A 15,262-nucleotide genomic window follows, 5' to 3' on the forward strand; every position below is an offset into this window, starting at 1 on the left:
GTAGTTTAAGTGAAATTTTCTTGGGGCCTCATTTCTGAACAATGTGGTCATGACAAAAAGAAATGGGTCAGATCAGAGAATGGGGTGGGAAGTGAATATTAGCTTGGAGCCGAGGTAGCAGTCATCCTTAAGGGTGGCCATCACAGGGCGCCATGATTAATTAAGGAATCTGCCAGTCATATGGGCCTGTATCGTGGCTTCAAAAGGGCAGAATGCCTAGATATTTACACAGGGATCATACACTCATATTCAGAGTGTTGTCACCGCTTCTCTTGGCAGCCTGGGGCTTGTTGGCAAAACGTCTTCAATTATGGGCAAACTGCCTCGTTTCATATCATCACACACCAATTTGTTAGGATGTGTGTATTTGGAAAGCTTTGGAAACAGACGTATTTGACTTATTTTTTAAAGGGTGGGGAAGAATCCTTGTGTACATATATTCGAAAACACCCAATCTTCTGAAATTTCACTCATATAAATATTTAATAAGAATGCTTCTGCCTTTCGAAAGGGAAACAAACTGAAGGAGGGATATCTGTATTAATGTTGATGTTAGTAGCTCTTTGGGTGTTTACAGAGAGATTGCCGAGTGGAGAGTCTAGAATATTTCTGCCTGAATATCCCCCCACATTTAAACTAATCAATAATACCATGGTCTTTCTCTAAATAAGTCCATACTGCCTAGGTTTTTCTTTTTATCATTTCCTCCATACTCTGTGAAAATAATAGGGGTTAAAGTATTAGCCATTATAATTCATATTGCAATAATATAAAGATGTAAGTGATATAAAGATAAATATAAAGACACAGAAAGAATGGAAAAGGGCCTTGACAGCAAAAATAAAGGCCAATTAATAAAAGTCAAAATGAAAAAAAATTTAGCATTCTTCCTTTTTTTTTTTGCTCCTCACTGGCCTTTCTCTAATAGGCTGAAAAAAAAAAACAATTATGAGAAATAATAAAGAGTTATTAGCACATAAATGATGTATTCTGCTGCACCTCGTCTATGGTTTTATATGTTATTTTAGGCTTTGAAGAAAATAGCTGTTTTCCTGTGACGTTGATTGTAACATGAATGCCAATAAAATGAATGTTGTTTTCCTGTTAGATTTAGGGAGTTTGACAGTCTTTATTTGTGTGTGCTAACTGCTACTGCTAAGTCACGTCAGTCGTGTCCGACTCTGTGCGACCCCATAGACGGCAACCCACCAGGCTCCCCCGTCCCTGGGATTCTCCAGGCAAGAACACTGGAGTGTGCACTTGTTTAATTCTTGTCTTCTCTGCTAGACTGTAAGCTTTTAGCGATAGGGCCTGTAACTTCTTCACCATTCTCCCATCACCTGCAACAACTATGCTGTTACTGTTCAGTCTCAAAGTCACGTCCAGCCTCTGTGGCCCCACGGACTGGAGCACGCCGGGTCTCCCTGTCCCTCACTATCTCCCGAAGTGTGCTTACATTCATGTCCATTGAGTTGGTGGTGAAATTTAACCATCTCATCCTCTGCCACCCTCTTTTCCTTTTGCCTTCAATCTTTCCCAGCATCAGGGTCCTTTCTAATGAGTCAGCTCTTCTCATCAGGTGGCCAAAGTACTGGAGATTCAGCCTCAGCGTCATTCCTTAAACAACTCTATTTCTTGCTAAAGATATTTTTTTAATGACTCTTGAAGACATGCTGTTCTGTAAAAGTATCATCAAGTATAATAAACCTAAAATCTTGTAAAATAAATGAATATAGATAGTTAGATATTCTCCACTCATGTCATGGTGAATTTACTAACACCAGCAGAGATGCACCTGTAAGCCCTTGAACTGACTGTGTGATAATTTTTTCTATTGCAGCTTTTTCCAGACTTGATGGGACTTCTCCGCTTCTGTGTTTTCCCTTCCACTGTCTAAAATGCTTTGCCCCTCTCAGCCTGCCAGAGCAATGACTTATTTTTGTTGTTTAGTCTCCTAGAACTTAGCCTCTCCCTCTGTTCCATTTCTGAGTTTATAATACCAAATAAAGTTGGACTGTGAGGACTCATTTGCTGGAAAGATAGTCTACAACCTGGAAACTTTCCATGTTTGAAGCTTTGAATTTTTCAAAATGAATGAAGATCTGTTTCCACTTTTAAAATTCTATTGATTTCTTACAGTGGTAGATACTTGCTACTATAGGATTTTTAAAATGGAAGCCAAGAAATTAAGGTGAAACAAGCAATAAGGTGAGTCAATAGGAAGATGAGAAGCAAAGGCCAGGGTAAAGTTGCTTTCAATTTATCTCATTTATTCTTGAGAATCATTTTTATGCTAATTAACAAGTCTTCCTAGGAGTCTGAAACATCTAATTTGTTTTCAAGTATTTTAGACAAATATATCATGTGAATGATATTACCTGGTTTCAGGCAATTATTTCAGTTCCCTGAATAAAATTCATTTTCTTACTCTATGATATGATTTTGAAATACATTTTAGAGGACTACTAAAAAAAATCATCTGTTTGTCAACATAATTTATACTTTTGTTGCTCATAAGGATCACCTAACCTAGAGAAAGTAGTATGTGGGTTATTTTTCCTATGCATCTTTTTACTCACTTCAACTAATAAGGTGAATCGCATCAGAGTGCTTTTGGGTGATCACACCTCTTGGTTTATGCCTGTTGTCCGGGTATTATTATTAACAGCATCCATTTCACTTTCAAAAGTTTGGACAGTAACTTTTGTGGTTAGTCAGTCTGTAAGACCTTTTAGAACAACTTCTTCATACTCTAAACATGTCCCTCTTTTCTCTAACTCTGCTTCTCAAACATCAAGCTTTTCTTCCTCATATATGCCACAGAGACGAATCTAGCATGGCCATCATACCACCAGGACATAAAGGATTGGGAGCTGGAGACAGATGACCTAGTTTGAGAGCCCAGCTTGGCCACTTGCAGGGTACGTGACCTTGGGCCAGCCAGCCAGCCTGCCAAGCCCCAGCCTTCATTTGCACGTGGGATTACAGCAGCATTTCGTGGAAAGGTAGTTGCAGGCCTTGACTCGTGCCCAACTGCCTGAGTGCTCTGCCATAACATAAGACTACGAGAGCCTTAAATAAGACGACATATTTACAGGCTCTTAAAATAGAACCTGGCTCATGGAAAAATAAAAGTGTTAATTGCTCAGTCATGTCCAACTCTTTGCGACTCCATGAAATGTAGCCTGTGAGGCTCTTCTGTCCATGGAATTCTCCAGGCAAGAATACTGGAATAGGTTGCCATTTCCTTCTCCAGAGGATCTTCCCGACCCAGGAATTGAACCCGGGTCTCCTGCCTTGCAGGCTGTGTCTTTACTGCCTGAGCCACCAGTACTAGGTATGTGATAGTAATTGTTTCTAGTGCTCTGAGAGAATTAAATATGATATAAATGCAAGTGCCTAACACATAGTCAGCACTCAGTAAATGAGATCTAGTGGTATTACTGGACACTAACCTGATGTGTCTCTGGTTTTTCTCCCTCCCTAATTCCATCAAAAAAACATTCATCATAGATATTCTAAATATGTACATTCATGTGTGTGTGTATATGGGCCCAGAAAAGGAGCTCTGAGCAGATATTGCTCTATATTCCCAAATAGATGGTTCAGTGCTGCCAACTACAGTTAAAAAATCTAGCAAAATGCCAACACATTTTGAATAAGATGCAAATGTGAAATTCACTTGCTCTTAGAGGGTGTATAAAGGCCTTGCTAAATTAGAAATGCAGAGAAGGGAGGGTTTATTGGTCCTGTTTATTTGAAGTCAGAGCCAGAATTGTGATGGTTTAATGCTCCCAAATATTTCTTTGGGTTTTTCCAGGAGAGAAAGATTGTATTTATCTCTTAAATGGCCCATAGCTATTTTCACATAGAAACTGGGAGAAATTATTTTTCTTTAGCATTCTTCAAAGAAGGTATAACTCCCGTGGAATACAAGTTCCTTCAGTGAATGAAGTATTTCGTATCCCTCACGTGCCTTGCATGGGTCCTGTACATATCAGAAACTAGTGAGCATTTGCTGAAGGCAAGGAGGTCATACCTCACATGAGGGGTGCAGCCATTACTTGATTTCATGGTCTTTTTTTTTTTTTCTTCCCATTTCCTGTTTACCAGGAACAAACTTCAGTAGTCAGAAGTCGGCTTGACCTCACTGAGTGACATTTAAATGAAAAGTTTTGAAATTTTCTTTGTGATCAGCTTATGATGATTTTTTTAAAAATATGAAGTCATGTCCTGGGATACTGCAGAGGTAATTAAGGCTGTGTAGAGGGAAGAGCGCTTCCCAGGTGGCTCAGCAGTAATGAATCTGCCTGCCAATGCAGGAGATGTGGGTTTGATCCCTGGAAAAGCAGATGGCAACCTACTCCAGTATTCTTGCCTGGGAAATCCTATGGACAGAAGAGCCTGGTGGGCTAGTCCATGAGGTCACAAAAGAGTCAGACACAACTTAGTGACTAAACAACAATAACAACAACAGAGGGAAGAGAAATTGTGGTGAAGGGGAGTGACTTCACTTGGTCACATCAGAAGTTCGTGGCCAGGGCTGAATTCTAGTACCCGTGTATTTGCCCACTCATTCATTCTTTCATTTATTTTATTGAATATTGAGAGCCTCCTCTGTCACCCTGGAAAATATATGAATTTATAATGGCAAACAAAATAGACTTGGTTCCCTGTCCTAACAGAGCTTACCATCTAGGGGAGAGGCAGACAAAATACTGATATGAATAAATATTCAAATAAATATATGATCAGTGTACTAAAACCAAAGTACAGGAGACTAGGAGGAGGGGTAGGTGACCTACTTTAGACCAAGGAAACAAGAAAGGCTTTCCGTACAAAAAGTTGCCAATTTAATAGACCTGTTATTAGGACTACAGAATGATTGGTTAGTACTTCTGGTGGATTCCTTATAGTTAATGTGTTTGGAATTGTAGCTAATGCCCAAGCTTTGTATAGTGGTGTTGGGTACCAGGCATTTGCAGTTGGCTGCTGCTGCTGCTGCTAAGTCACGTCAGTCGTGTCTGACTCTGTGCGACCCCACAGACGGCAGCCCACCAGTCTCCTCTGTCCCTGGGATTCTCCAGGCAAGAATACTGTAGTGGGTTGCCATTTCCTCTCCGCAGTTGGCTGAATGCAGTACTTTCAGGCTGTCTGTGTCTGAAAGGTTGTCCCAGATACTGGCATGACTTGAGCCTGAACTTCAGAAGAATTACAACTGCAAAATCATTCACTGACATCAGACTCCATTGTGCTTTCTTCTCCCAGATCATCTCTTGTAGTTACTTTCCGCCTCTATGTCCTGAGGCTTAGCAAACACATCCATTGTAGGAGGTCGACTTAGTCTTTCTGCAAACTCATTTCTGTGAAGGTAAAAATACAAAGCACCAGAAGCCAAAGAGAAAAGCACGAGCACGAGCACTTGCATTTCACAGCCTTAATTATCCATTGGTATTATCTGAGCACTTTGATCTTCCTTGCGCCCCCTCCCTTGTTCTTTCTCTCATTTCTTTGCTTGTTAAGACTTCATCAGAGGTTAGGGAAGGGCAGGAAGAGGAGAATGCAGTAGTCTCTTTTCCTTTTTATTAACAGCTCTTGTAAAAGGTTTTGGTGGCAGGGAACATTGAAGGTAAAATGAGATTATAATGAAGTTTACAGATAATGCCATTGACTTTAATTATACCAAGTTCTGAGCAGCAGAGGTAATTGAAACTGAGTGGATTTTTACAAGTTTTCATCTAATCCATTATGTGACAAAGGTAGGTATTGGTAAATAGCTGTTTCCACTTGAAGGTATATAATTAAATGGATTTCAGAGAGTTATTATGATGGCTGATTCTTTTCAGAAGTGAAAGGAGAAAGATACTAGGCAGGAGTATGGAGCAAGGAGGTGGGTGTTTGGAGCTCATCCACACTTGAGACATATTACTGGAAAGGAAACTCTGAACAGTCTTTACTAACAGTCGGTTAATCAGAAATTGTCACCAACTTGCATGTCTGTGAATTCTGGCCATTAGAGGAAAACTGAGGTTCAACCTGACTGGTCCTTGGGTAATTCAAGAGCCTGAAGCATCTTCGAAGACTTACAGAAACGCTGAAGTAACTTCGATGTCATTTTAAAATGTGTGTGTAGTACGTGTGTATATTTTCCTCTGGAGAAGAAATGACAACCCACCCCACTCCAGTATTCTTGCCAGGAGAATTCCATGAACAGAGGAGCCTGGTGGGCTACAGTCCATGGGGTCACAAAGAGTTGGTCATGACTGAGGGACTAACACTTTCACGCTTTCCCTAGAAGTCAATGTGTGTACCTTAAAATGTGACAATTCTATTATATTTACTCAGTTGAACGTCCCTCCTCCAGGCACAAATGGAGGACAGAATGTAGCTTCTCTAAAGCTACAGAAGAAAACCTTGGTAAAGCTATTAATTTAATTTTATATGGTAGAAAAATTTTCATCAACTGCCTTAGAACTTACTCAACATGATAACACCACTGCATAGTATGTCACCCTGAAAACTGATCCTGCTCTGAGACCCACTGCACCTTGAGCAGCCCCCTCAAAACTCCCCATTAGGTGTGGAATGCTCACACAGACCGTGAAATCTTTTTTTTTTCCATACTGAAAACAATAAGTATTACTGTTTTAACATGGTGCAAAAAGCTTTATACACAATCAATAACTTAATGCTCACATCAGCCTTCTGAGATCGAGGCTATTATTTTTCCCAATTAGTACTGCAGCTTAGAATAACTTCCCAGGAGCTAGTCAGTAGAGTTCAGATTCTAACTCAGGTCTAGTGCAGCCCTTATGCCCTTGTTTTTTGTCCTCCCTGGTCGTGAAGGTGTTCTGGGCTACTTGCCCCCCACTTCCCACCCCATCTCACAGTGATTGCAATACTGAATTTTTTAAAAAAATTATTGCTTTATTGCTTTAAAAAAATTTATTGCTTTTGTAAGTATTGAATTACAATGTTGCATTGATTTTCAGTTCAGTTTAGTCGTTCAGTTGTGTCCAACTCTATGCAACCCCATGGACTGCAGCACACCAGGCTTTCTTGTCCATCACCAAGTGCCGGAGCTTATTCAAACTCATGTTCATCAAGTCAGTGATGCCATCCAACCATCTCATCCTCTGTCATCCCCTTCTCCTCTCGCCTTCAATCTTTCCCAGCATCAGGGTCTTTTCAAATGAGTCAGTTCTTTGCATGAGGTGGCCAAAGTATTGGAGTTTCAGCTTCAACATCAGTCCTTCCAATGAACACCCAGGACTGATCTTCTTTAGGATTGACTGGTTGGATCTCCTTGCAGTCCAAGGGACTCTCAAGTGTCTTCTCCACACCACAGTTCAAAAGCATCAATTCTTTGGCACTCAGCTTTCTTTTTAGTTCAACTCTCACATCCATAGATGACTACTGGAAAAACCATAGCCTTGACTAGACAGACCGTTGTTGGCAAAGTAATGTCTGTGCTTTTTAGTATACTGTCTAGGTTGACAATAGCTTTTCTTCCAAGGAGGAAGTGTCTTTTAATTTCATGGCTGCAGTCAGCATCTGCAGTGATGTTGGAGCCCAAGAAAATAAAGTCTGTCACTGTTTCCACTGTTTCCCCATCTATTTGCCATGAAGTGATGGGACTGGATGCCATGACCTTAGTTTTCTGAATGTTGAGCTTTAAGCCAACTTTTTTGCTCTCTTCTTTCACTTTCATCAAGAGGCTCTTTAGTTCTTCCTCACTTCTGCCATAAGGGTGGTTCATCTGGTATTTATCCTGGCAATCTTGATTCCCACTTGTGCTTCACCCAGCCCGGCATCTCTCATGATGTACTTTGCATATAAGTTAAATAAGCAGGGTGACAATATACAGCCTTGACGTACTCCTTTCCCAGTTTGGAACCAGTCTGTTGTTCCATGTCCAGTTCTAACTGTTGCTTTTTGACCTATATACAGATTTCTCAGGAGGCAGGAAAGGTAGTCTGATATTTCCATCTCTTGAAGAATTTTCCACAGTTTGTTATGATCCACACAGTCAAAGGCTTTGGTGTAGTCAATAAAGCAGAAGTAGATGTTTTTCTGGACTCTCTTGCTTTTTCAATGACCCCATGGATGTTGGCAATTTGATCTCTGCTTCCTCTGCCTTTTCTAAATCCAGCTTGAACATCTGGAAGTTCATGGTTCACATACTGTTAAAGCCTGACTTGCAGAATTTTGAACATTACTTTGCTAACATGTGCTGCTACGTCACTTCAGTCGTGTCCGACTCTGTGCGACCCCATAGACGGCAGCCCACCAGGCTCTGCTGTCCCTGGGATTCTCCAGGCAAGAACACTGGAGTGGGTTGCCGTTTCCTTCTCCAATGAGTGAAAGTGAAAAGTGAAAGTGAAGTCGCTCAGTTGTGTCTGACTCTTCACAACCCCATGGACTGAAGCCCACCAGGCTCCTCCTTCCATGGGATTTTCCAGGCAAGAGTACTAGAGATGAGTGCAATTGTGCAGTAGTTTAGCATTCTTTGGCATTGCCTTTCTTTAGGATTAGAATGAAAACTGACCTTTTCCAGTCCTGTGGCCACTGCTGAGTTTTCCAAATTTGCTGGCATATTGAGTGCAGCACTTTCACAGCATCATCTTTTAGGATTTGAAATAGCTCAACTGGAATTCCATCACCTCCATCAGCTTTGTTCGTAGTGATGCTTCCTAAGGCCCACTTGACTTCACATTCCAGGATGTCTGGCTCTAGGTGAGTGATCACCTAGATGGATCACAGGGAACCATACTGAGTATCTTGTAATAATGTATAATGTAAAAGAATCTAAGAAAGAATGTATATATGCGTGTAGTTCCCTGTATTGTACAGTGGGTCCTTGTTGGTTATCTATTTTATATAATGTATATATTTTAATCCCAAACTCCTGTGTAATTAATCCCTCTCCTTTCTTTTCCCTTTGGTAGCCATAAGTTTGTTTTCTGTCTGTAGATCTATTTGTGTTTTGAATAAGTTTATTTGTATCCTTTTTTTAGATTTCACATGTAAGTGATATCATTTGATATTTTACTTTGTCTGACTTACTTCACTTAGTGTGATAATCTCTAGGTCCACCTTTGTTGCTGAAAATGGCATTGTTTCATTCTTTTTTATGGCTGAGTAGTATTCCTTTCTGTATATATACTAATCTTCTTTACTCATTCATCTATTGATGGGCATTTAGGTTGCTTCCATGTCTTGTCTATTGTAAATAGCCAATGAGTATTGGGGTGCATGTATCTTTTCAAATTATATGTGTTTCTCTTGAGGTATGCCCAGGAGTGGGATCACTGGATCATATGGTAACTCTGTTTTTAGTTTTTTGAGAAATCTCCATACTCTTCTCCATATTGGCTGCACCAGTTTACATTCCCACCAACAGTGTAAGAAGGAACCTTTCTCTCCACACCCTTTTCAACATTTATCTAAACTTTAATTTGTAGGCATTTCATCCATACCCTTCAATGCCTCTGAGTTCTTATCTGGAAAATAATGATAACAGGAGTCCTTTATACAACTCAGTATTATTATTTTGTCTTTATGATACAGATGAATGTGATATAGACTTATGCAGCATAGATTTTGCTGGCATGGGTATCTAAGGAAAATATATTTGGACTACATCCTGTTTACATGATGTATTAGCTGGAACCCCTGCTGTGTTTGCTGGGTTCCCAGTTAGGTAAGGTACTTAAGGCCATGTAAAAGTAACTAAAATTTATCTAGAAAATCACATTATTTTAGTATTTCTTTTATCTTCATTAATGTTTTCTTCTTTGCCAGGATATGTACTTGTCTTTTTTTCCTCTGTTGGTTTTTTTTTTTTTTTTAATACCTCCTCTACTTTTGTCAAAGAATATGTCATGATGTAGATGGACTTACTGGTCCATGACTGTCTTTGTCTCAGCACAGTCATTACCATGAACTTTCTTATGCAGTGTTCTCAAGTTGTGAAACTTAATGTGATTTGCAAAAATTGATTAAAAGTATATTTCTGACTGCCTGTTTATTAAACTACTGGTGTTTCATTATGGCCATAAATGCTACTTTGGCAAAATTTTTGATTCTGTGTATGTGTACTTGAAAATTGGAGACTAACGTCTATTCTCTAAACACACATTTTCCAGCGAAATGACATTATATTTTGCTCTAAGAATGCCACTTGAAAAAAATTCTATTTGAATAATGAGTTATCAAACGCTCAAGTGTTTCTCTGTCCCCAGTTATTAATAAGCTGTTTTCCCAAACCATTTTTCCTCCTAACTTGACAAACATGCCCATTTATTAATATTTGTACATGCCTGCTTTATCTGTTAGATAGGTGATATGGAATAAGGTTCTGTCTGTTTCTGTTTCATCTTGAAAAATGTCATATGGACCAATCATGCTAGCTCATGGCAATCTTTCTTTAAATTTATTCGGAGCCTTCTTTCTAGGAAATGGCATGCTTTATTTTGGTGTCACATGTTTCAAGTTTCAAATAAACACCATCCAGGGACTTCCCGTTCATGCCATGAAGACTTGTGGGGTTATGATGGTGGGGGTGAGAGAGGAAGAGTGTTGACCAGCTGAAAAATCACCTTCATGGCACTGAGCATCCTGGTAGCTGTTGTCCGGTTAGCCAGTAAGTGCTTGAGAAGGATATTTATCATACAGATGGGGCTTTAGACAATCAGCAGTTTCTCAACTGTAAGGTTGTTGATTTTTAGGATTAATTAGTAGGGTTATTAATCCAAACAATTAAATTCTCTCCTAAGAGTACAGCTGTCTGATTAATTAATCTATTAATTAATCAGTGGCTTGTCCAGATGTCTGTTGAGATACTGTCCCCTGAGCACTGCTGGGATGTGTGTTCAGACCATGAATTAATCCCTTTCACTTACTCAACTTTACAGTAAAAGGAGACTATTTATAACAGAGCTTGTTGTGGGTTTGCTGTGAGCAAAAATCTATTTGTAATTATTTCAGGATATCCTTCTCACTCTCATATGAGACATACTTTGGTGTCATGAATTGATAACATTTGATAAAATCTTAATAGCTTTTCAGATATATTTCCTCTCACCTTACGGGAAAGTGTACTTACAAAATTAAACATTCCTGCTGAAAAGAGAAGAGTCATCACATTCTAAAACATGATTTATTTATTTCAATAAAGCAAGAAAATTATACCGATATTTCTAGTCATATAAATTTCATGACTTCTTTGAGAGCCACTGTTTTCCAGGTAAAACTTTTCATGGCAAACTGTGTTTTCCTGAGTCTTAACTCCAAATCCATGACTGACTCCAGGTTCCCAGAATAGCCTTTCTGGCGCAATACCTGGGACTCCCCAGAGAGCCACTGTCTGTAGGTAAAGGAATGCCTTGCTCCTCTGGGCATGGCTGAATTACTGTGGCCTCTGTTTACTTGTCTACTGCAAGAATAGGGCCACCTCTGTCCCCTGCAGGCCGCCCATCACCTCAGCTCTGCTTGGCCAGTCCTGCTGCGTAGCTGTCTCCTTCCTGGAGTTATATTACTTTGGCTGGATGATGCCAGTCTCTCTAGTGCAGCCTTACCAATCCACTAATGCAGTGGAGTCCATGAGGTGACAAAGCTTCTGAGTATTCTTTTTAAAAGTGGGAAAGAATGGTTCTCCCCTCTTTTTGTGGGAACATATAAAATAGCAAAAGATAACATGAGTTTAGAACCAGAAAGACTTGGATTTGGGCATTCATCCATCTATTGTCTTGTTGTTCAGTCACTCAGTCGTGTCCGACTCTTTGAGACCCCGATGGACTGCAGCACGCCAGGCTTTCCTGTCCTTCATTAGCCCCTGGAGTTTGCTCAAACTCATATCCATTGCGTCAGTGATGCCATCCAACCATCTCATCCTCTGTCTCCCCCTTCTCCTGCTGCCTTCAATCTTTCCCAGCATCAGGGTCTTTTCCAATAATGAGTCGGCTCTTTACATCAGGTGGCCAGAGCATTAGAGCTTCAGCTTCAGCATCAATCCTTCCAATGAGTATCCACTGTCTACATACATTAAACAGAGGGTAGTGATGATGATGGTGACTTTACAAGGGTAGCTTTGAGCTATTGCAAGATTGAATGTAATCCAGGCTCCTCTTTGGAAATTCAGCTATTGATTTCCCCAGCAGAGTTAAGAACGTTCTGTAAATCAAACGCATGCATGCATTCATTCATTCTTCAGTAGGTACCCAGTGTGCATCCATTGTGTCCAACACTGTGTTACGTCTTAAAGATGTGTGCCAGGTGCATAAGGGTGTGGAAGAGGACCAGAGGGAAGAATATGCCATGGGAAGTAGTTGAGGTTGTGGACCCATTTGAACTTACTAGCAGGAATGTGTGGAAATTTGAAAAAAAAAAAAGACTATTGATGGACCTTTGGGCAACGGAGACATTTACAAGGAGAGCAGAAGAAGGGCCGGTAATGAAAACTGAGGAGATGTGATCAGTGGGGTGGAGGAGAACCAGGAAAGGGGATGAAAGCCTCAGTGGGTGGTGTCACAGAAGACAAGGAAAGAGTTCCAAGGAGCCAGTGGGCAGAGGGACACATTTTGAATGCTAAGTGTCTCTTGGATTAGGCAAGACCAAGGCGTTGGTGGCCTTGATGGAGTCATGGCAACGGATGCCAAACTGTCATAGTTTTGGAGGTGGATAGGAAGGTGGAAATATAAATTTCTTGAAAGAAGCATGGCTTTGTAGGAAAGAAGGCAATAAAAGAGGCAAGGAGAGTTAAGACAGGTTTGTTTTTTCAGATGAAGGAGACTGAGCATGTTGTGATATGTTCCAGATAGTTTTGCTTGCCAAAAAAGTGTAAAATTTGCAATGAACTAAGGTTTCTATAATTATGAAAATGGAAATTAATCTGTCACCTCCATTTTAATGATTGAAGTAAGATATATATTCTAACCTAACACAGTTATTGTATTTGTCAGAGTTGGAAGGGAAATGCATTTACTTTAAATTTTTTATTCAGTTTTTCCAGATTAAGCCTGATATTTTGACTTGTGAAATACTTTGGGGGAAAAAGACCCAATCTAAACAGTTTTCCATGAACATCTTTGACGCCTCAGTGTTCAGCTCAGATGTTTCCTTCCTGAGTTGGAATTAGAAGCAATGAGAACCAGACCCCTTGTCAGGTCATATTTCAGTCAGTTCCTTGTCATAGGAGATTTGTAGAAAAGAGAACATCTTTGCCTGACTGCTTGGTTAAACTAAAGATCCTGCTATATCAAACTGATCCTGGCCCTTTCTTTCAGTCATTACATAGATTTTTATTGGATGAGCCTGACTTGTGAGGTCAGGTCACCCTGAGCCCAGCAAAAAAAAGCCCAGGTCAGTTTAGCAGCTGACCTGTGAGCAAAAGCTGCTAAACTCAGGAATTTTGCTGGGCTCAGGGTTCTCCCCATTTTCCCTCCCCTTTTTGTCTTCCTCTGGATTCTTATTTTTAGAAGGGAGAGTCACACTATTAACAGAGAGAGGAAGGAAAGTGACAAGGAGATAGGACTCTCTTTGCAGTGTGGTCAGAACTGCTGCTTGTTCAGCCTCTGGGTCCTTGAGGAGCTCCTTTAGGGCAGGAGAGCGTAGGGCAAGGACCCCTCTTAGATGTTCTGTGTAGCAGGGGATGGTGATGATTCTTGCAGTGGTTCTCCCTGGTCCTGCCTCTTCTGGCTAACTTCACTCCAGCGCTGCTTCAGGGAATTCACAGAGGAGTCAATGTATTCCTGCAAAGGAACTAACCAAGTGTCTCAGTTTGAGATGCCAAACATTTTTTTCTTTCTTCCCTCCCTGCTTTCCTTCCTTTCTTGCTTCCTTCCCTCCTCCTTCCCTTCTTTGTTTCCTTCCTTCTTGGATTCAGATACATTCTTTATCCCTTGATAGGTAAAAGAGGTCAGTAAACAGAACTGAGAAATGGCTAGCTTCCCTGTCTTTTCCCTTTTGGGGAGTTTCATTTGCAATTCTTCTTCCTCACTTCTCCTCCCAACCCCCAACCCCAGTCTAGCTCAGAGTGCTCCCTGGCCCTCTCGGGTTTATCTTTCTTTCTCTTCAATTTCAAAATTAGATGAATAAACACATCTATTCTTGGAGTACATTCCTTTCCCTCACTTTCCCTCTCCTCATTTAGAATCCTGTGTTTTGACATAATTTATCATGGGTTGTCACCCTGGATGATTAAAAAAGGCACTAATGAGATGAAGCGTGTCAAGACTCGATCACAGGGTCTCTACATTCTGTCTGATGGTAATAGGACACCTTCAGGAGACTTGGAGAAAGTGGGAAGTGTGAGAACAAATTATGGATTCTTGTGGATGAGGGCAGAGGTGAGGCGAGGAGATGCCAAATCAGAATTCCTTAAGGAAATCAAACAGCTCGAGAGCAGTTCTGTTCCTGACTGTGTGACTACTTCATCAAGCTATGGGGGTGACTGCTAAAGCTTAGAACGACCTAACCACATGAACAGACTCTTCAAAAATAGGTGTAGATTTTTCTTGCAGTGTTCGGGACTGGACTGTGATGATTGTGTAACATACATAATATGAAAGGCTAGCAGATTGATTCATTTTCCATAGATTTCACGTGGAACTCACAAGCTGACTCTGAGACACACCGAGTTTATTTGCTTCTCCAGTGGGACTTCTTGTATGAGGTCTATCTCTTACTCTGAATCAGTGCAGCATAGCAGGCAAGTTGGCAGTGGTTCATTAGGAAACGAGTATACAAAAATAAGCAAGTCATGAAATCCATCAGGTTTCTGCCACAAAAATTTATAGATTATAAGTTAATAATATTGTTCGGTATGTACCAAACACCACCAATTAGATCTTTTCTGCTGATCTGCATGCAACTGTTTCATTCAGATGTTTAATCAGGTTACTTTTATATCCAGAACAAGTCCTCTAATTCATGTAAGAGTTTATTTTAGTTCAAGACTTGTATTTAACTATAACTTGTGATTTATTATTTTTTTTAAAAGACCACTGTATGTGTGTCTGCTTAATATTGTTTTAGAGACTTGAAACCTCGGTACATCTTGAGGACACTTTCTTCACAAACCTTCACAGAATGAACACATATCCACATTGTGTGAACATAAATGTACCTTAGATTACAATCCCCAATCCTAGTCATGTCAGAAAACTTCAGTTCAGTTCAGTTCAGTCGCTCAGTCGTGTCCGACTGCTTGTGACCCCTTGAATCGCAGCACGCCAGGCCTCCCTGTCCATCACCAACTCCC

At 40.4% G+C, this 15,262-nt stretch overlaps 1 protein-coding gene across 1 annotated transcript in view; it reads left to right on the plus strand.

Moving 5' to 3' along the window:
- The window catches only part of SAMD5 (sterile alpha motif domain containing 5), a 141,318-nt gene that overhangs the window by 82,784 nt on the left and 43,272 nt on the right, over positions 1–15,262 (plus strand). Inside the window, exon 2 of the mRNA XM_059889846.1 lies at positions 1–15,262. This exon is cut by the window's left edge and continues 22,312 nt beyond it; it is cut by the window's right edge and continues 43,272 nt beyond it. The gene's annotated coding sequence lies outside the window, so the exon portion shown is untranslated.

This window comes from Bos taurus, chromosome 9 (genome assembly GCF_002263795.3).
Source record: "Bos taurus isolate L1 Dominette 01449 registration number 42190680 breed Hereford chromosome 9, ARS-UCD2.0, whole genome shotgun sequence".
Classification (NCBI taxonomy): Eukaryota; Metazoa; Chordata; class Mammalia; order Artiodactyla; family Bovidae; genus Bos; species Bos taurus.